This window comes from Brienomyrus brachyistius, unplaced genomic scaffold (genome assembly GCF_023856365.1).
Source record: "Brienomyrus brachyistius isolate T26 unplaced genomic scaffold, BBRACH_0.4 scaffold46, whole genome shotgun sequence".
Classification (NCBI taxonomy): Eukaryota; Metazoa; Chordata; class Actinopteri; order Osteoglossiformes; family Mormyridae; genus Brienomyrus; species Brienomyrus brachyistius.
Genome location: NW_026042321.1, coordinates 30,650 through 51,213, shown reverse-complemented (window position 1 = coordinate 51,213; position 20,564 = coordinate 30,650). Strand labels below are relative to the sequence as shown.

Here is a 20,564-nt window from a genome sequence, read left to right as displayed (position 1 = left end):
ATTTTTATTCTATTAAAGTTTAATCTCCCAAACCATATGGCCCCCTATCGGCAACGCGTGTCATAAGCATGTGTTTTTTTTTTTTTTTTTTTTTTTTTTTTTTTTTTTGGATTCAAACCCTTTATTGCTGTTGCAATATACCATGTCACTAGTCACAAGTACCAGCGAAAAGCAGGCCATCGCCCGACCTTACATATACAACATCACAGTAGGGGGTAGACCAGCTGGGAGACAGGGGAGGAGAGAAGAAGAGAAACAGGATGACATGAGGAGAGAGGAGGAGAAAACACCTCAGCAACATAAGCACATGATCACTACACCATACAACATGAAAAGACACGACTCGCAACGGGTGAGGGAATGGGGAGGTGGAGGTAGACAGCATAGACAAACAGCCATCCGGTCCTGCAGCCATGGAGGCGCTGGTCAACAGATCAGCCTGTTCACGCTGGGGGTATGAAGCGGCGAAGGCGTTGGATGGGGGGAGGGTGCAAGTCCTTGGGATCGGGGGAGAGGAATGCAAGAGAGTCTCACTGCCTGTTCTTCCGGGGGAGCTTTTTGTTCAGCAGCAGCCTTGGCCAAGGCCAGTGCTGATTGAGGGGAGCCAGAAGCTTGATAGAATAAGGTTGTTTGGGTTTCCGTGCGAGAAGCTGTAATTTCCAGCTCCTCTAATGTCCACGCTGGTCTCCGCCATCCAATAAGTTTTGCAAAGCTGTGAGCTTCTCCATGATGTTATCCAGTTTCACAGTCTGAGTGCTAACAGCTCTGCCCACTCCATCAATCATTCCGGCCAGCCTAGTGGGGCTTTGAGAGGCTGTCACGGTCTTCTTCAATTTTGATAAACCAGGGCAATGCCTAATCCAATCAGCATAATACCTGTAATCATAGTTCCGAATAGGTAGATGTCTTCAATGTCCTCCACGGAAAGAGCTGCCAGGCACACGACCCTCCACTGCTCCCATCCGTCCATCGTGTAGCCAGCCGCGTACGTTCCCGCTGGACAGTTAGGTTCCCCCGAACCCAGGCTTCTCGTTGAGAAGATGGTGTCAATTGCGTTGAGAGACCAGCTGATCAAATCCATAATTTCTCGTAGTTTGGAGAGCAGAGCAGAGAGAGTCTCTTCAAGTATAAGACAGTAGACTAGATGAGACGAGAGGAGCGAAGCAGGGAAGATAAGGGGAGGGAGAGGGAAAGAAGTGCGACCGCCTCCGCTGAGAGCCAGAGAAATTTCATACCATATATGGACATAAGCCCTCGACCAATCAAAATAAAGGATATGCCACTTCCTCTTATGACGTCAAGCGGAACAAAATTAAGCTCCGCCCAATGTACCACCTAATATTTTTTTTCTGCCAGTGTGTGTATGAACTTAGCGATCTTATAAGTGAAGACAGAATACCAAAATAGTGGTACTGCCCCCCCGCCCTTTCCAGAATTGAATATTTCGTCTTAGTCCTAAGCAGTGTCCTTCCATCCTTGGGAAACTCGGGATGCTTTATCCGAAGTATGCCCAAAAGTGCTGTCAAAGCAACTAAAGAAATGCCAAAGTGTATGGCCCAGTTCAAAATGCTGTCAAAGTGAAAATGTCTCAGACTTCATCAGAATGTTCTGAATAAGATGATGGACCCTGCCCATCAGTCACCAACCACAAGTCTCTCGGATATGTCTGCATCTACTTCCATGCTACCTTCTTCATTACAAAAAAACACCACATTTTCCATCGCTGCGCAAGTTGGATTATTTGTGCAATTTAAACCTATTTCAAAAAACTCTCCAATAACATGTCCAAGGTCACCCTCTGTTATCCGAGAGTCAATCAACTTTGTGGAGTCATCCCTTATCTGTTGAAGTCGTTTTTCTACATCTTCAAGGGTCCTCCGTCTTAAGGTGGAGCTGGAGACAGGCCCAATCTTTCTATTCATCTAAAAAAATTTTCAGAAACACAGAGAAATTGCACCCAGTGAGGTGTGGAAAAGGGATCACCATTTATATTTTTGTTGCGTTTTTCCAAAGATATAAATACAGATGAAGAATTTGTGGGGTCATGCTGCCCAGGTGGTTTTATTTTTCCTGTTATACTGGATTCACTTAAATTAAATTACATGATGCAGGACAGTGACGGCAGCTAGGCCCAGTGCTAAACTTTGTCACCCTGAGAAATGGGAACAAACTGGAATATAGGCAGGAAAGAGAAGGGGGGGGGGCGCTGGGCCGCCGTGTACTGCCAGTAAATTTCAGAAAACCGAAGGCACACGGATAGGGTCATGGTGACATTAAGCTGATGCTGCAGAAATTGGGAACATAACAAGATAAGAGAAAAGGAAGAGAGTGGAGACTAACGCCAGAACTCTCAAAACAATAGTTGTATGTTACGTCAACTGGAAAGATACCAACAAGAATAGTAGACGCCCTAAACGGGGTATAAAAGCTAGACACAGACAACAGGGAGCTGAGCTTCCCTTGGTGTGTACTTTTGTGCATCTGAGAGTGGTTCCCGGATTGCAATCTGTGCTGAGAATAGAGAGCTGACGTGCAACCATCCTTCGCCTCCAGAGTGCATCTTTTCCTCATCAACGGACTCGGTGGAGTCTAACTCCAACAATTTGGGGGCTCGTCCGGGATGAGGAGAAGGTTGTTTGGATTGGAACCAGAAACGAGGTCTTGGGGACGCAGACAGCCACGGGCGCCCAGCAATTAGGTGAGCAGAGCCTGTTTTATCGAATTCTGCATATTGGCGATTGCTAAATAAAGTGGCTGGAAGTGTCTCTCAGGATCTGTCGACCAATATTGTGGCGAGGGCCTGTTGTGCGTAGCTCTGACGGCCTGTGAACAGAGGGTACGGGACCCCGTAGTAGAACCTATTGGCAGAGGATTTGAGTCCACCGTCGTGTCCTTGGTTTGGCAACCCACCTACTGCTGGCGAGCAGTAGGACAGCTGGGATTGAGCGTCCCGGGAAATTCAGGACCCCGGGAAATTCAGGACCCCCGAACAGCTAAATTGGTCAGAGGAGTAAGGTTCATCCTCCCTAAAACGCGTTGAAGTCCCGAGATGAAAGTCCTCAAAGTGGGCTATTGGGCTAAAAAGTCCTGAGACGTGGGGTCCCAAGGTACCAAAAAGTGTACACAGCGCTATTTACTATTTTACTATTTCGCGTGTGTAAGTGCATGTTTACTATTCACTATTCCAGGTGTGTGTGTGTGTGTGTGTGTGTGTGTGTGTGTGTGTGTGTGTGTGTGTGTGGGTTTAGGTTTTGGTGGTGTTTGTTAGTGGGGCACTCAGAGACAACTAAGAGGTGTACTAAGTGTGGGTGGATAAATCCATCCCCTGAGGCACAAGGGTTGTTGGATCAGGAGAAGCGTAGGTCGGATAAGGTAAAACACGGATCACGAATTTGATAGAGAATTGGATGACGGAGGCTGGGGTCCACCAGTGCGCGGGCGGTGGAAGCCTCTGTGTGAGCAGATGCATCTGCTAAAAACAGCTCAGGAAAAGGGCAGAGAGAGAGAGACGGCAGATGCGTGGAAGCGTATGGGTATTGCAGTGAAATGTGCAGGATACAAACCGGAGGATAGGCAATCATTAGGAGCACTTTTATGGTGTAAGGAAAAGGAGCATAGCGCCCTGAAAGATGAGGCAGGACGCGAGCTAGAGAAAGCAAGGATGTTAGCAAGGTCAGACACAAACCACACTTTTGCCACCATTGTGTGAGGTCTAATCATAATGGGTGAAGACTAGACCTCGGGAAGTCCGCCCATATCACGTTGTTGATCCAGGCCCTGTGCCATCCAGCATATATTTCCTGAGGCGATCTGCATTATTTTTGTTGGTTTAAGACCCCATGGTGTCAGACCACCACTATGGTAGGAATAATGTTGAATGCGTGCATGCGGCTCTCTTAGCCAGCCACGGCCATCTCCAGCCTCAGTTGTTACCAACAGGTACCACAGTGAGGTGGGGCCATCGCTATCCTTTTGCATTCCCTTGGACAAGGAAATGGAACCAGTCATAGCTACTCTGAAGCAATGTCATAGTTACGCCGTTTACCCACGCTTCATTGAATTTCTTCACTTTGACAATCAGAGCACTGGACAGAAATCACATCGCATCAACATCTGCTGCAGGCCATCACATTCCTTTTTTTAACTAGTCAGATTCCCCTGGTCCACACCTGTTCAAACTCAGCTGCTAGGCGCCGGCTGAGGCGAGACGTGGGCCCTGTACGAACTGCTCTCCCACACACAGAGGCAACATCCTCTACCTGGTTTTCAGCCGCCCCTCTATAGCTACCGACATCACTTCTACCCCTCTTCACATTTCTGATCACCACTTAGTATCCTTTACCATTGCCCTACCTATCTTGCCCAATCCTGATTTTCAACATTTCTTGCCCACTCAACGAAACCTCCACTCAGTCTCCCTTTCTGTTGTTTCCTGCACCCTGTCTTGCCTTCCTGACCTTGACTCCTTTTCCTCCCTTGCACTGGAGTCTGCAACTGATACACTCATCTCCTCACTTTCCACATCGTTGGACAACCTCTGCCCGCTGTCTTCCAAACCCAGGAAAACTCACCCTGCTCCTTGGCTTTCAGCTGCATTACACACCAACCGAAGAGAATTGCGGGTAGCAGAGAGGACGTGGAAGAAATCTAAGCTTGATGCAGATCTGTCTTCCTATCGTACTCTACTATCCAAGTTCTCTTCAGGTGTGACTGCAGCTAAAACTGCCTTTTACAAAGCAAAACTGCCCCATGTGCCAGAAGACACAGCCAAGCCTCTCAGTGAATCTGACTAGGGTGTGCATGAAGAGGTCTTCGAAACTGGCCATCCACGAAGTGATGGAGAAGGCAAAGCAAGATTCCCTTGAAGTTATGCAGTGGGGCAGGGTCTTCAGCTACAGGCACCTGCGAGAGATTTTGGATGATGCTAATCCAATTAGCAGGTTGGTGAGAACTCTTCAGTCTTTTACACATCTCACATCTTTCTTCTGTATGACATTTGCTAAGTTTTTAAAAAAAAAAAAATATTTTTTATTATTATTTACTTATTTATTTCAAAGGTTGGTCCAGGAGCTAGAGCGTCGGCACATGGTGACTGACATCACCTCCCCAGCAGTGACGGCGCAGGCCAGCAGTGTTCCTGTGGTGGCTGGTGTAACCATGCAGCAACCGGAGAACTCTGAGAGTGAGCAGTCGGAAGACATTGTTGTCAGTGACAGCAGCGGCGAGACCTTTCAAGTGTGAGTACGAGTGTCTCTGCTTTACACCTTCATTGATACATTTTTGCTTTTGTTTGTGAGCCAATTGAATGTACAATTGTATGACAAAATACGTTATCCATTTTGCAGTACCTGGGAGGTGCAGTGGCCACAGACCTGCAGCCACATGATGCAGGAGAAGGGACTGTACAGGAAACATTCCCTGGACCATCCCCTCCTGAAGGGCTTCGCCAGATACCTCCTGATTGAAATTCTCATTCAGGAGATCCTTATGGTCTCCCATAAAAAATACACTATTTTTTGGAGCTTTATATCTAAGCAATGGATATATGTAATGCTGATTTTCATTCCAGGTGGAAAACGTCAGCAGGTTCATGTTTTTTTTTTGTGAACTACAAAGAGCCTTCCCTTGAGTTTGTCAGGGAGAGGGAGAAGACAAAGCTCTTCTTTCGGGAGCTGACTGAGGGTGGTCTCTCCAGGCAGACTCAGGTGAACTACATGAAGAGCCTGAAGAGGTTGATAGCATGTATATTTTAGGTATATGTTGTACTATATATCTTTTCCTTCAAGGAAGTTTAGTTCTCCTGCTATTGTCTTTGTCATGACTGCATGTACAAGTTTATGTACATATACACTCACCGGCCACTTTATTAGGTACACCTTGCTAGTACCTGGTTGGACCCCCTTTTGTCTTCAGAACTGCCTTAATCCTTCGTGGCATAGATTCAACAAGGTACTGGAAACATTCCTCAGATATTGTTCCATATTAACATGATAGCATCAGGCAGTTGCTGCATATTTGTTGGCTGCACATCCATGATGCGAATCTCCCATTCCACCACATCCCAAAGGTGCTCTATTGGACTGAGATCTGGTGACTGTGGAGGCCATTTGACACAGTGAACTCATTGTCATGTTCAAGAAAGCAGTCTGAGATGATTCGAGCTTTATGACATGGTGCATTATCCTGCTGGAAGTAGCCATCAGAAGATGGGTACACTGCGGTCATAAAGGGATGGACATGGTCAGCAACAATACTCAGGTAGGCTGTGGCATTGCAACGATGATCAATTAGTACTAAGGGGCCCAAAGTGTGCCAAGAAAATGTCCCCCACACCATTACACCACCACTACTAGCCTGAACCGTTGATACAAGGCAGGATGGATCCATGCTTTCATGTTGACGCCAAATTCTGACCCTACCATCCGAATGTCGCAGCAGAAATCGAGACTCATCAGACCAGGCAACATTTTTCCAATCTTCTATTGTCCAATTTCGGCGAGCCTCTGCGAATTGTAGCCTCAGTTTCCTGTTATTTGCTGACTGGAGTGACACCCAGTGTGGTCTTCTGTTGCTGTAGCCCATCTGCCTCAAGGTTTGACATGTTGTGCGTTTGGAGATGCTCTTCTGCATACCTTGGTTGTAACGAGTGGTTATTTCAGTTACTGTTGCCTTTCTATCAGCTCGAACCACTCTGGCCATTCTCCTCTGACCTCTGGCATCAACAAGGCATTTTCACCCACAGAACTGCTGCTCACTGGATGTTTTCCCTTTTTCGGACAATTCTCTGTAAACCCTAGAGATGGTTGTGCGTGACAATCCCAGATGATCAGCAGTTTCTGCAATACTCAGACCAGCCCGTCTGCCACCAACAACCATGCCATGTTCAAAGTCACTTAAATCACATTTCTTCCCCATTCTGAAGCTCGGTTTGAACTGCATCAGTTCGTCTTGACCATGTCAACATGCCTAAATGCATTGATTTGCCACCATGTGATTGGCTGATCAGTAATTTGCATCAACAAGCAGTTGGACAGGTCTGCCTAATAAAGTTGCCGGTGAGTGTACATATGCTTACATATCTGTCCTTCCTCTAACAGGTTCCTCAAGTACCACACTGTCACCACTGACCTGCGGCGTGACAACATTGCCTTGTGGAATGAGGCAAAGTTCTTTGTGGAGTACCTGAGCTCACTACAGCAGAGCTCTGCCAAGTTGGTGAGTAAGGATATCATCCAAAATAGATAAGTTCAACTGTCAGAGCCCATTAAATTTCATATCACAGTATGATTATACATGTCCTCTGCTATGTTTAACACACTCTTGTTTTGTTTTTTTATCTCTCACTGCTCTTGGGCTGCACTGCCTGGAGATCGAGCCATTTTACATCATGAGCACATTAAAATGTGGATTGTATTAATTAGGGTTGACAGTAATTGAATTTTCTTTTTTTTCCCCTCACATAGACATGCCATCCTCAAGGAGAACAACCCTCTCAGTCCAGAGGACTGCTGGGCCGTCCTGAGGGCTGCCAAGAATGACTTCTTGGCACGGTGTATCCAGAGGAAAGGCCCCTGGAGTCTGCAGAATGCCGCCTTGTTCGCTATTACCTGGAGACCACGGTCATTCTGAAACATCTCGAGCGACCAGGCGTGGTGGAGCACATTGTATTCTTTTTGTCTTCACTTTTCCTTTTTGCCAATTCGCTTATTAATCAGTGGGGTGTCATTGTCTTGTGCAGGTCCAGGAGAGGACGACCAGGAGCAGGACCGAATCGGACCATGCGGTGATTGCGGTGAAGGAGTACAAGACATCGGCGCAGTAAGTGGTCACGTTTGCATTGTCCTCTGAGGAGAAGATGGTAAGCATATCAAGCTTGAAAAGATTTATTTTGTCATTTATTTAAAAAGCATGAATTAAATCTCTTCCTCTGTCAACAGTAGTTTGACATCTTTTTCACATGGGAAGGGCCACAGCTTCTGAGCTCCAAGAGAAGCCGGACAACAATGGAGGAGATGGATGGTTCTTCGTCTCCACCGCAGGCCGGCCGATCTTCAATGCATCGAATCACCTCAACCGGCTGCACCAAAAGTGAGCTAATCATCATGATCCTTTCCCCCTATAATTTGCTCTAGATACATGTTGTCAGGTGTTGTGTGAGATGTATTAATAAATCTTATTCATTTTGTATTTTAGATGCAAGCTGGATCCAGTCAGCAAGCAGATGGCCTGGCGCATCTTTGAGACGGCGACCAAGGACTTGAGTCACCAGGAGAAGTCCTTGGTGGCTGATTTACCTCACGAATTCCACTGCGACGGCTGACAAGCACTACCGGATGAAGCAGTCGCGGAATGTGGTGCTGGCCAATAAGCTGCTGAAGAAGCTGGCAGGTGACTCGAGGTAGGCATGTTTTCTGTTTGTCAATACACTTACCAACATCAAGACACGCAACCAAAGCCCTCACCACTGAACACTAACCGTAAAACTTTTGTGTGTCCAGGCAGCATTCGATCAGCTCCTTTGAACCCACTCCGTGACCCTGGAGGGCGAGGTGCCAGACACGACTGTACGGACACAAACGTCGGGCCAGTTTCAGCGACAGCTCTGAGCACTGGCTGAAGGCCCTGATAAGGATGCGTGTCTGGCATGTCCTCAGTGAGTATTGTTTGTACCATTAATGACATTTTTACTGATAAGCGATGGTATCTACATAGTCTTCTTAACTAACAACAATTTGCTTTGTTCTTCACAGCACACTTTGGCAGATGGCAGCCTACCGAGTCCCGGGTCGACATTTGGATCAGGAACCAAGGCTGGAGACGCAACATTCCAAGCGCGGCCAGCATCCTCAAGGACTGGAGACTAGTGGGTTCGGTGGACACCGCCATTGATTCCAGCCACATCCAGGAGCTCATCCACAAGCAGAAGTGGAAGGGACTTGTTGTGGCGGACATTGCGGGGAAGGGAGTCTGCGCCACCCGGCAGTTCCAGGCTGGTGAGGTGGTATGTGACTACCACGGGACGGTAGTTACAGCCACTGAGGGCCAGCGAATCCATAACAGTATAAATGAAGAAGAATCCAGCTACATGTTTTTTTTTCAGGAACAGCCAGGGCATTCACATGTATGTGGATGCCCATTCACCTGAGTGTGCCTGTCACCCAGGCATACAGACTTTTGGCCGGCTGGTTAACCACTCCCAGAAAAAAGCCAACCTCTGGCCAAGGTTGTACAGCACAGCAGAGGGATAAGACATTTTATTTTTATCAATCAGAAAAATAAATGTTGGGGAGGAGCTTATTTGATTATGGGGTACAGAGGACATCATGCAGGGGAGAGGGGTTGGAGCTCTCCTGGCTGTGAAACCCTGCACCCCAGTTTGCCCCGTTTTATTCTGTTTTATGTTTATGAATGTGGAATAAAGTTACACCTTTCTGTCAAACAGGTATACTCATTTTTGAATAGTGTTTAATGCCTTGTGATAGCTTTGCATCACTTTTCCTTGCGCCACAGGATGCAAACTGTCGGAAAGGCAATGTGCTATAATATTCCTAGACACATCGGGACAACCACAATACGTTTTTTACAACCAGTAAGGCCGATAGCCCTATTGGATCAAGAGAAATATATATATTACCCACTCCTGACACGGGGAGGTAGTGACGAAAAATAACCATACAGGACTCTTTCGAGGCCCTGTAATGAGAATGAGTACACTTTAAATCCTTTAACGAGGATCCATTGGAGGGCAAGTCTGGTGCCAGCAGCCGTGGTAATTCCAGCTCCAATAGCATATGTTAAACTTGCTTCAGTTAAAAAGTTCGTAGTTGGATCTTGAGATCGGGCTGGTGGTCTGCCGCGAGGCGAGCTACCACCTGCCCCGGCCCCTGCCGGTCGGTGCCACCATGATGCTCTTAACTGAGTGTCCCGCGGGGTCCGTAGTATTTACTTTGAGAAAATCAGAGTGTTCAAAGCAGAGCTGAATGCTGCAGCTAGGAATAATGGAACAGGACTCAGGTTCGATTTTCTGGGTTTCCTGATCTGGGGCCATGATTAAGAGGGACGGTTGGGGGCATTCGTATTGCTCCACTAGAGGTGAAATTCTTGGACCAGCGCAAGACGGACGAAAGCATTTGCGAAGAATGTTTTCATTAATCAAGAACGAAAGTTGGAGGTTTGAAGACGATCAGATACTGTCGTTCTGACCCTAAACAATGCCGACTGGCGATCGGGCAGCGTTATTCCAATGATCTGCCCGGCAACGACCGGGAAACCAAAGTCTTTGGGTTCCGGGGGGAGTATGGTTGCAAAGCTGAAACTTAAAGGAATTGAAGGAAGGGCACCACCAGGAGTGGAGCCTGCGGCTTAATTTGACTCAACACGGGAAACCTCACCCGTCCCGGACACAGAGCTATCAGTCTGTCAATCCTTTCTTTTTCGATTCTGTGGGTGGTGGTGCACGGCCGTTCTTAGTTGGTGGAGTGATTTGTCTGGTTAATTCCAATAACGAACAAGATTCCGACATGATAACTGCACCAGGTCCCGTAACTAGTCTCCGTACAACTTCTTAGAGGGACAAGTGGCATTCAGCCACACGAGATTGAGCAATAACACATCTGTGATGCCCTTAGATGTCCGGGGTTGCACACGCGCCACACTGAGTGGAGCAGCGTGTGTGCACCTTTCGCTGAGAGGCGTGGGTAACCCGCTGAACTCCATGCGTGCTGGGGATTGGGGATTTAATTATTTCCCATGAATGAGGAATTCCCAGAAAGCTCGGGTCATAAGCTTGCATTGATTAAGTCCCTGCCCTTTGTACACACCGCCCATCGCTACTACCGATTGGATGGTTTAGTGTGGTCCTTGGATCAGCCTTGCCAGGGTCGGCGATGGGCCTGGCCGAGAGCTGAGAAGACGATTGAACTTTATCTAGAGGAAGGAAAAGTCGTAACAAGGTTTCCGTAGGTGAACCTGCAGAAGGATCATTAACACCAGACCGGGGCCGTGTGTGCCGCGGGATGGGCGCCCAGCCTCACCCCCCCGCTCGCCCCCCCCCCCCACATCATGTCTTCCCTCACACCCCCAAGTGAGCCCCGGTGGAAGGGGGATGGGGCACGGCGTCCGGCGGCGAGTCGGGCTTATGTGACGTATCCCCGGTCTGCCTTTGTCCCACCCATCCCACCGGACACCAAAACGTCGCTGCCAAGACCACTCCCGGTGGGTTCCGGCCCCGAGGCCGAGGGGGTAATCCCGGGCTGGGTCGATGTGGGGGCGGTGGAGGAGCTGGAGGGGCAGAAGGTCTTGCTGCCGTTTCTTCGTCTAGTGTGATTAAAGCCGCCTGCAGTTTTTTCTCCTTATTTCCCTTTTTCTGTTGTCTCTTATTATCTCTTAGTTTACTCTGTTCTAACCATGCATCAGAGAAAACGTATTCCTTTTTTCTATCTTGGCCTTTTTTATTATTGGTAGTCTGTAACACCCCGAACCAGGTCGAGTACCTATTGCCCAAACCACCGTCTCTGGACAGGGGCGGTGGTTAAAAGACTCTGCGCCAGGTGGGCCTCCGAACCCCTCCACTTCGAGGGGGGAGGGAAAAAAAAGGAAGGATGGAAGAGAAATCGTGGTCACAGACTCTGGTTGCCTCCGGTGAGCGAAAGAAACGTACTACTCTTAGCGGTGGATCCTTCGGCTCGTGCGTCACTGAAGAACGCAGCTGGCTGCGAGAACTAATGTGAATTGCAGGACACATTGATCATTGACACTTCGAACGCACTTTGAGGCCCCGGGTTCATCCTGGGGCCATGTCTGTCTGAGGGTCGCACTCCCATCCCAAACGTCCCCCCCGACCCGACCCGGGGTTCCTCTACCCAGGGTTTCAGGGTGGGGTGGGACACATCTGGGGCCATCGCAGGGAGTGAGGTCTCCCTTCATCCCCCAAAGTGCAGACGTGTCCGGGCATGGACAGCACAAGAAAGGCGTGGGTCTCGGCTCTGGGTGTGCGCGGCTACCCCCACAGGCCACGGGCTCCGGGTCCGCCATCCCCCAGCGTGAGGTCAGGCGCAGCTGCCGGTGGAGTCCCAGGGCTCTCTCTTCCCTGGCGTCCCTCCTCGCCGGGGTTCTCCAGCAGCCCGAGCGGCCCCGCGGCCACCCTCCCCGGGGGTGGGGGGTCTGTGTCTCGTCCCGGTGCCCTCGTCTCCACGCTGCGCCCCCGTCTGAGCTGCATGCCCACCCGGGAACCCAAGAAGCCGGCCCCTTCCCCAGACCGGCCTCGCCCCTCTCTCCGCATACGACCTCAGCTCAGATGTGACGACCCGCTGAATTTAAGCATATTACTAAGCAGAGAAAAAGAAACTAACCAGGATTCCCTCAGTAGTGGCGAGCGAAGAGGGAAGAGCCCAGCGCAGAATCCCCGTCTGTCCCGCGGGCGAGGGAAATGTGGCGTACGGAAGTCCGCCCGTTCCTGGTGTTGGTCGGGGGCCTGAGTCCTTCTGATGGAGGCTCAGCCCGTGGACGGTGTGAGACCGGTAACGGCCCCTGTTGCGCCAGGGCACGGTCTTCCCGTTGTCGAGTTGCTTGAGAATGCAGCCCAAAGCAGGTGGTAAACTCCATCTAAGGCTAAATACCGGCACGAGATCAATAGTCAACAAGTACTGTAAGGGAAAGTTGAAAAGAACTTTGAAGTGAGAGTTCAAGAGCGTGTGAAACCGTTAAGAGGTGAACGGGTGGGGTCCACGCAGTCCGCCCGGAGGATTCTACTCGGCCTGGAAGGGCTCGCGATGTGGAAGGTGGCCCGCCTTGCCCCCCCCTCCCCCAAGAGGGAGGGTTGGCAGGCAGGTGTTACAGCCCCCACCCGCCACCACCAGCCTTGCCACTTCCCGGGGCCGAGGGAGATGACCTGTCACTGTGCCTTCCCTCCGCCCTATCCGGGTTCCCCCTTAACCGGCTGCTGGGCAAGGGACGGGGCCACCGCGGCCCGGCACAACTGCCCACTGGGCTGTACTGTCCCCAGTGTTGCCCGACCGCGTCGCACCGCCGCGCGCGGACCACGACCCATGACTGGCACCAGGGGTCCGAGGCGATGTGGGCTACCCATCCGACCTGTCTTGAAACACGGACTAAGGAGTCTAACGCACGCGCGAGTCCGAGGGTCCCTCGAAACCCTGTGGCACAATGAAGATGAGGGCCGGCCCGTCTTGCCCGCTTCATCAGGGAGGTGGAGCATGAGCGCCCTTGGGCAGGGCGAAGCCAGAGGAAACTCTGGTGGAGGTCCGCAGCGGTCCTGACGTGCAAATCAGTCATCCGACCTGGGTATAGGGGCGCAAGACTAATCGAACCACCTAGTAGCTGGTTCCCTCTGAAGTTTCCCTCAGGATAGCTGGTGCTCGGAAAACTCACAGTTTTATCTGGTAAAGCGAATGACGAGAGGTCTTGATCACTGGCTCCAGCAGGCAATACCTTACGCCGCATGGGGAGCTTATATACAGGTCACCCTGCGCGCTGACTTTTTAAATGACAAGCTGTCGCAAATTGTACGGTATGGGGAGGGGGAGCTGACAGACTTGCAGCAGCTGCTGGATCGCCTGGTTCAGTCTAATCAAGAGATTTTAAACGATTCCAACCTAGAAGTAATCGTAGATGTAATCAATATCCCAGGCGGCGGTGGGAACAAACGTAACCTACAGACCATGTTAGCTTCAGAAATAATTTCTAAAAAAGCCAAACACATGTTTATCATTAATAACAACACCAACGCGTATTTCGCCATAAACTTGGCGCATCTGCTGCACGAAAATTTCACTGACGCCGAGGCTGAAAAGCTCGGCCTGGAGTTACAGGAGAAAGCGGGATTCTCCCCCGACCACACCGTCGATTTGAATGACATTGCAATCAATGATTTTCTCGAAGTTGATAAAGCAGTGGTGTATTATCAGCAACCTTATTCAAACAATCTCCAAATTTACCATACACCCACACCGACCGACGGTAGACGGCTGGTATATTTCTTTTTACACAATCAGCATTTTTATGGCATTAAAAGCGTAAAGGGGTTCATTTACATAAATGATATGGATACCAATATATACAGTAAACTGGTGAAATTTGCAGATGACACCAAGGTGGGTGGTGTAGCAGATACTGATCTAGTAGCAGAGAGACTGCAATGGGATCTTGATTTAATTAGTGACTGGGCCGATACCTGGCAGATGAAATTTAATGTTGATAAATGTAAGGTACTCCATCTAGGGAGCAGAAATATAAATTACAGGTATTTCATGGGTGTCACTGAAATAAAGGTAGCTGATCATGAGAAAGACCTTGGTGTGTATGTTGATGCTTCCATGTCCCATTTTCGCCAGTGTGGGGAAGCAATAAAAAAGGCCAATAGGATGTTGGGGTATATCTCCAGGTGTGTGGAGTTTAAGTCAAGGGAGGTAATGCTAAGATTATACAATTCCTTGGTGAGACCTCACCTAGAATATTGTGTGCAGGTTTGGTCACCATATCTTAAAAAGGACATTGTGGCCTTAGAAAAGGTGCAGCGTAGGGCCACAAAAATGATTCCTGATCTTAGAGGAATGTCATACGAGGAACGGTTACTTGAGCTAAATCTGTTCAGTCTCAAGCAAAGGAGAATGAGGGGGGACATGATCCAGGTATATAAGATTCTAACAGGTTTGGATGCTGTTCAACCAAATAGTTACTTCAGCATTAGTTTAAATACACGAACTCGTGGCCATAGGTGGAAATTAGCGGGAGAACATTTCAAGCTGGATTTAAGGAAGCACTTCTTTACACAGCGCGTAGTCAGAGTATGGAATAGCCTTCCTGATAACGTAGTGCAAGCTGAATCCTTGGGTTCCTTTAAATCAGAGCTAGATAAGATTTTAACGACTCCGAGCTCGCTTGGGGAGAACTAAACTAATAGCTCAATGGGCCGAATGGCCTCCTCTCGTTTGTATAGTTCTTATGTTCTTATGACTGGTTGTACCCCTTTATTAGATCGTCCAACACGTCCACATATCGGCGAGTGTTTTTAGCCGTAAATACCTGTACATCCTCTCTTTTAACGTTCGATTAAATCTCTCTACGACAGAAGCTTTAAGTTCACTAGCCGTTGTGAAATGGGTGATTTTATGAGTTTTTAAAAGTTTCTGAAAAGTCCGATTTAAAAACTCCTTACCGGCATCCGTCTGTAGCTTGAGGGGGACGCCCCCCTCGGTTAAAATAGAATAAAAGGCCTGGGTTACAGCCAGCCCAGTCTTGTTTCTTAACGCACGTGCATAGGCTTTTTTATAAAAAACATCAATCACCGTTAGGAGGTATTTTAACCCGTCGTTGTACTTGGCCAGCCCTTGCATGTCGCATAAATCAGCCTGCCACTCTCAGTGCCATGGCTCTCGGTACAAACACTCTGTTCCTGGGGAAATTCTTTTTAACCGGTTTATGTAAAGTATAACTGTCTTGCATAGACAGCCAGTCTCTGATGTCATCAGTACCCACTGTTTTCCCCGTATCTTGCTCCACGGCTCTCTGCAGTCTGGAGACACCCCCGTATGACCCCGGCTGGCTGGGGTCGTAGTACGAACGGCTCAAGACACGAGCTTTAGTCTTGGCAACAGACATGCTTTTCACACAGTGAGTGGGGGAAGAGCGGGGATGCGGCGTTTTATAGCTGTCTGTGGAGGGGGGTTTTTATTGTCATTGTTGACAGACTGAGTGAACATCAATGAAATTGTGTGTTTTTCTGCATTTAACCCATATTGTGTAGAGTTTTTTTTTTTTAACAAAAGAGTTTAGCTGGGGTGGGGATCAAACCCACACAGACATACGTCCATTGGATCTTAAGTCCAACGCCTTAACCACTCGGCCACCCTGCTCAACATTTTTGTCTATTATTTACAAAGACTATTACAAGGGTATTCAAGTTTTTTTTTATTTTTATTACAACGGCATACAATTAGTGAAAGATATATATTTTCAAAATGGAGGTATACAATTCGTGAAAGATATACATTTTCAAAATGCTGGTATACAATTAGTTACACCCATGACAGTTGTTGAGGTAGATTAGCGATGTCAGTAAGGTGGATATAGTGGCTTTTTCAACGATACATGTATGCAGAGTAGAAAGCATCTGATTAAATTTCGTGATAAGCAGCCTATCGATGTTAAAGGCAACTACATCTACGATTAAAGCGTAAAATACAAAAATGTGATTACAGTCAAATTCATTGTCGGGAATACAAGATAGACAGGCGCGTATGAGACTTTCAGGGGATTGTCTTTCTCCCTCTGCCATCAGCTGAGTAAGTAAATCCATCCCCCGCTGATAATTTTCTCCGACTTGAGCAATCTGAAATATCAGTCTATGAAAGCAGCAACAAGCATAATCATCCCTATCCCGACAATTGCTTTTTTTTTTTTAAAAATCAATAGCATGCAACAACAGTGGACTAACTTTTTCTAAAAAAACATTTAACATAAACCGCCATAAGGGTCTGCCGATACCGTTCCCCATCACAAGATGCTTTTTGTTTTAGTCTCAGGCCTCCCAACGAGTCAGAAATTCTTCTTCCAGGATCTGCTTAAGCGCCGGGTTCTGTTCAAACAGATCCTGTTCCAGGCGACTGATTTCCAGCATGCCGTTGTGGGCCTCATGTGGATTGTACAGGATAGCTTCCACGGGCCCCTCCTTCCTGCCGATGGCTGCTCGGATGCCCAGGGTTGACAGAACGTGGGTCAAGGCGGGTGTCAGCCGGTCGGTCCAGAGGTCACGCAACACAGAGTCAAAGTGTATGTAAAAGTAATTTCTGCCTGGAGGAAACAGACAAGGGTTTTGTCTTTGACTGGGATGATCTCCCTCTGCACAAAGCGGGTCTGGAGAGAAGCGTGCAGATCTCAGGCGTCGGAGGGTCCTCTCCAGGATCAGAGGCCGGTGTTAGTGGGAGCTCCCCAGGATCAGAGGCCTGTGTTGCTGCTGGAGCCTCATTGTCCCCGCTTTCGTCGTCGGAGAACACTTTGCTGCTATAATTTGCAGCTGCTGCCATGATGATGATGATGTTTGTGAAAAGGGGTTGTAACGGAGTCCACTTTATATAGCGGTGGCGGGTGAGGGGAGGGGGGATGATCCTTACAGCGTAGGTTTTTTCAACTCTTGCATCTCCTTACGCCCCCGACTCTCCTTAAACAGCTCTTGGAAGTAACCAGACTTTTCTTCAATCATCCGCATCCAAATCACGAACGGTATTCTCACCCCAAAACAGTCGCATTTAGGTAGCTGCCATATATTCAGCATTCTCTTGTCCAGCTCCCCGGTCGCGTCCCACTTTATAAAGGTGCTACATTGTTTACCATTGCCAGCATCTCTATAGTGCATCTCCATTCTACCAATGTCCGGCTGAAAGTCGGGGTCGGTGCTCTCCTCCATCATCGGGGTAACGACAGTCTTCAAGTTTCCCCATTCTGTTTCAGAAAAAGTCACCAGACGTGGGTCGTCTTTCGCGGGGTCTGTGCTGTCTCCGGTGACCTGAAAGACGCGCAGTTCCTCGGCAACGTTGTCAAAGAGGCATACCAGTTTATCCCCGTTGGCCAGCTCCCAGGTAGCCCTCATCATAGGTACCCGTCGCATCATAGGTACCCGTCTACATGCCGTACGAATCTTCCTGGGAGCCCCCGGAGGCCGCATAACAGCCTCCTGCTCCTGCTGAGTCTTAGAGGGTGAGGTTGAATCTTTCATTTCGGGAGTGCCGGACATGTCTGTATTTTTTTTTTAAATTAGTGTTGGCCCTACAGCGCAAAGCTCCCTATATTCTCCACGGCCTGCTGGTGGGGGCGTGGTACGCATGGTAAGGCGATGATGATACCTTCTTTACCAAAGGAGGTACACTATGCGAGCATGGCACATAGGGTAAGGCCTTGATGATGACACTTGTGCGTTTATCCAAAAGAGGAAAACCCCCGCTCGACGTAATAATAAAAATATCTGCGGATGGTCATGTATGAAAGACAGAATTTTACTGGGGGCCAACGTGTCCAACTTGATGTGTGGCCCAAGTTATTAGAGATGACCCGGATGACCTACCGGGATGTACAAAAGTGCGGCCCCATACACTTGACCGGGATTTCACCGACGCTGATGTAAAACAAATGCTTGCATGAAGAAAAAACACATACACAGTCAAAACTACCGCCAAGCGTTTTTATTGGACGTCAGACCCTCCGCCTCCTCCTCCTCTCATTCTTTGCTCCAACTTTATCATTTTCTCCCATTCTCTCAGAGTTTCTCTCAGACTCGCACAGCAGCACGGCTCTCAACTCACCGGCATCGCTCTCTCCGAGTCCTTTGCAGATTATCCAAAGCTGTGGGGACCTTACCGCAGTACCGCACAAGACACAGCGTTTTAAGTCCTTTGCGGATTCTCCAAAGCCCGGGACCTTACCACAGTACTGCAACACCAGACACAGCGTACGCTCACGCTCCATCAGGTAACCCACCCGCTCAACCCCGGCGGCGGCGCCCGACAAAAACCCCCACACTTGTAAGCACTCTCCTCAATATAAAATTATAATTTTTTTAATAATAATAAATAAATAATAACTTATTAAATTAATACTCACTCATAAGCACTCTCCTCAATATAATTTTTTAAAATAATAAATAAATAATTAAATAATTTAAAATAATAATAGATTATTTAAAATAATAAATAATTTTAAAATAATTAAAAATAATATATAAATAATTTTAAATAATAATAAATAAATCCCTCTCCCATGACATCACATCGTACCACCACAACCAAGCCCTGCCCCCAAGTGACCTTTTGACCTGACCTGTCAATTTGATGGAAGCGGTATCCTTCCTCTCTCTTGTAAACGATTGGTAGCGAAGCTCCTCTCACGGCCGATGAGAGAGAGTCTCGCGATATTTCAGGCGAGTCTGAGGTTTCAGACCGTAGTAGCCAGATCACACAGAGGCAGGGACTATTGTGAGCACTCAATGAACGGAGGCTGCAGTTATGTAAAAGACATACATTTATTCCTACAGCTAACATAAGACAGACACTACACCTAACACAAACAATAAACACAAAATAACAGAGTAGACACAAACAATGTAATTATGGAAAGGCACTGACCGGATTTAAAACCTTAAAAGTGAAGTACTGTTCTGCAAAGCAAGCAGTTTGTGGAAACACGACCCTAGAGTCATATAACAGGTTAAAAGAACAGTTTAGGTTGTTAGAAATGAAAGGAAGTTGGTTTACTTGGCTGCAGGAAAGGGGGGGTGGTCCTGGCAGTTGGTTGCAGTGGCTGATGAGCTGACGGGTGATGGCACTCAGGGAGGCGCGGTGTTTGCAGTGGTTGTTGGAGTGGAGCCCCTCTGATTCTCTCTCCTGGTGAAGCTTGGGCTTGGTTTCAGTTCTCTGTCCAGCTGGGCCTTCACTGGCAGGCTTCAGGAGGGCTTCTTGTGGGCTTCTCTTCTCCTGGGCTGATGTTCTCTGCCTCTCTTCAGGCTGATGGTCTTTTGTTTCTCCTCTCTCCTTTGTTCTGAGGTGCCAGGTTTTATACTGTAAAGTTTGTGAATAGGAGTGACCAGGAATTCAACTCCTGGACCAATTGCTAACCATATATTTGGCGGGCTTTCAGAAGGGGGTCTGTATCAGTCCTTTTGGGATTTTATGACCAGACTGATTTCCCTTGTATGATGATTTTTGTTAGGCTGGTGTAACGTTAGATATATCCACTTTCATGGTAACCACTGACTAGATTCGGAAACTGGAGTGATTTTCCATCGTTTTGATACCGAACATGCCATACCAGCCTAGCGGTTCACATCTGTAATGATTAATTAATGATTAATACAACATAACATAATGACATAATATAAGTACTCACAACAGTATATGGTATAGGTGGTCTAGGTTGCACCTCAACAGATTTTACCCTTTATTTAGACATTATATGACATATTCTCATTCCAACAGCACATTTTACTCTTAGATAGGCATGGTAGAATACAAAGATCAGATGAGGGCTGCCGAGGAATGTGGAAAAGAAAAAGGGGGGGAAGGTTTGTCAGAAAAAGAATTTTCAAAAGGTAAGACACATACAAACATAACCTGTACATATCTGTATATTGAGACTAGTAGTCATGGGTAAATAAATATACAGATATACAAAAGCTAAACTTAAAAGAAACTTTCTTTAGGGTGTTGGTCATTGGGTGAGTGGTATGTGAGGCAGGATGTCTGGGAAGGGGGTTGTATGCCGAGTCAAGGGACCCCTGTCCTTGGGGTCCACTCTGCTGTCTGTAGGTCATTAAAACTTTGAGCAATAAATGTTGGAGTGCTGGCCTCCCTTGTTATATGTGTGTGTATGTGTGTCTGTGTGTGTGGGGTCACGAACCCCCCTTTGAGGCCTAGGCCAATGTGTGCCTCTCGTACCAGGCTAGGCCTTGTCTCAGGCCACCTGGAATTTAAGCTTGGTGATATGTGCATCTGTGATTCTACACCCGTCACAGTTCTAGGGGACACGGGTTGCACGCAGACACTGTTACAGGCTGACTT

General features: G+C 48.0%; 2 long non-coding RNA genes and 2 other non-coding genes across 4 annotated transcripts; 3 read left to right on the top strand and 1 right to left on the bottom strand.

The window, feature by feature from the left end:
- The first annotated feature begins 5,626 nt into the window (after window positions 1–5,626).
- Window positions 5,627–6,110, top strand: LOC125723204 (uncharacterized). The gene is made up of 3 exons (XR_007386812.1): window positions 5,627–5,753; window positions 5,871–5,949; window positions 6,068–6,110. It is a non-coding gene; the product is annotated as an uncharacterized LOC125723204 (long non-coding RNA).
- A 1,904-nt stretch (window positions 6,111–8,014) lies between these two features.
- LOC125723200 (uncharacterized) lies at window positions 8,015–8,635 on the top strand. Its single transcript, XR_007386805.1, has 3 exons — window positions 8,015–8,088; window positions 8,194–8,398; window positions 8,499–8,635. It is a non-coding gene; the product is annotated as an uncharacterized LOC125723200 (long non-coding RNA).
- A 3,024-nt stretch (window positions 8,636–11,659) lies between these two features.
- Window positions 11,660–11,813, top strand: LOC125723251 (5.8S ribosomal RNA). The gene has a single exon (XR_007386833.1). It is a non-coding gene; the product is annotated as a 5.8S ribosomal RNA (ribosomal RNA).
- A 3,976-nt stretch (window positions 11,814–15,789) lies between these two features.
- trnal-uaa (transfer RNA leucine (anticodon UAA)) lies at window positions 15,790–15,872 on the bottom strand. Its single transcript has one exon. It is a non-coding gene; the product is annotated as a tRNA-Leu (tRNA).
- Window positions 15,873–20,564: the final 4,692 nt, after the last annotated feature.